The following is a 651-nucleotide window of genomic DNA, read 5'->3' as shown; positions in this document are numbered from 1 at the left end:
CGCATACCACCAACAGACGCTCCTCAGTTTTATCTCTGCATACTTCAATATAAAATATCACTCGTTACCCAACGTCCTGGCTAGATAAGTCAACGGAGATCCCACGCCTGCTTCTCGAGAGAGAATGCGCATCGCAATCCACATTTCTACTCCATAATTTTCATTGATCAAACAGTTCCATTTTTTTCTTTAGCGAAAACGCCACTTTTGAACAATCACTGAGTATCTATCAACGATATCATTCCCATAATCGAAGCACCGATAGCAGAAACGCTAGAAAGTACACACTGTCGCGAGCTTAATATTTTCTGAACTGCTTTCCTCAGCAGGTTAACGATATCACAAGAAAATCGACGGACACTATCTAAAGGCGCGGCCCAAGCCCTACAAAAGGGGCACGAGGTATGTCGAATACCACGGCTGACCCCGCCACGCACCGTCCCTCGCTCTACCCTCCGCGACCGCGCGCACCACACTGTTGCCCGGCCCTCTCCTGCCCGCGACTCCGCTTGCCCGCTCACCTGCCCCGAGACCTGGCCCCGACCTGCCCCTTCCTGGTCCCTTCTGTGCTCCTCGGTCTTACCTAGCCCGATATGGCACTCCCTTAGCCTCATGCACTTGTACAAAACAACCAGCTCCCTCGTTCATGTA

General features: G+C 51.5%; 1 protein-coding gene and 1 long non-coding RNA gene across 2 annotated transcripts in view; both read right to left on the bottom strand.

Moving 5' to 3' along the window:
- LOC119587016 overlaps positions 1 to 617 on the bottom strand; it is an 8,331-nt gene extending 7,714 nt beyond the window's left edge. Inside the window, exon 1 of the long non-coding RNA XR_005229987.1 lies at positions 438 to 617. This is a non-coding gene — a long non-coding RNA (uncharacterized LOC119587016). The remainder of the gene's footprint in view (positions 1 to 437) is intronic.
- Positions 1 to 651, bottom strand: part of LOC119587013 (rho GTPase-activating protein 21-like) — a gene marked incomplete at its 5' end in the record, with an annotated part of 201,687 nt that overhangs the window by 21,676 nt on the left and 179,360 nt on the right.

This window comes from Penaeus monodon, chromosome 22 (genome assembly GCF_015228065.2).
Source record: "Penaeus monodon isolate SGIC_2016 chromosome 22, NSTDA_Pmon_1, whole genome shotgun sequence".
NCBI lineage: Eukaryota > Metazoa > Arthropoda > Malacostraca > Decapoda > Penaeidae > Penaeus > Penaeus monodon.
The sequence above is the reverse complement of the archived record's forward strand: the minus strand, read 5'-3'. Positions and strand labels throughout refer to the sequence as shown.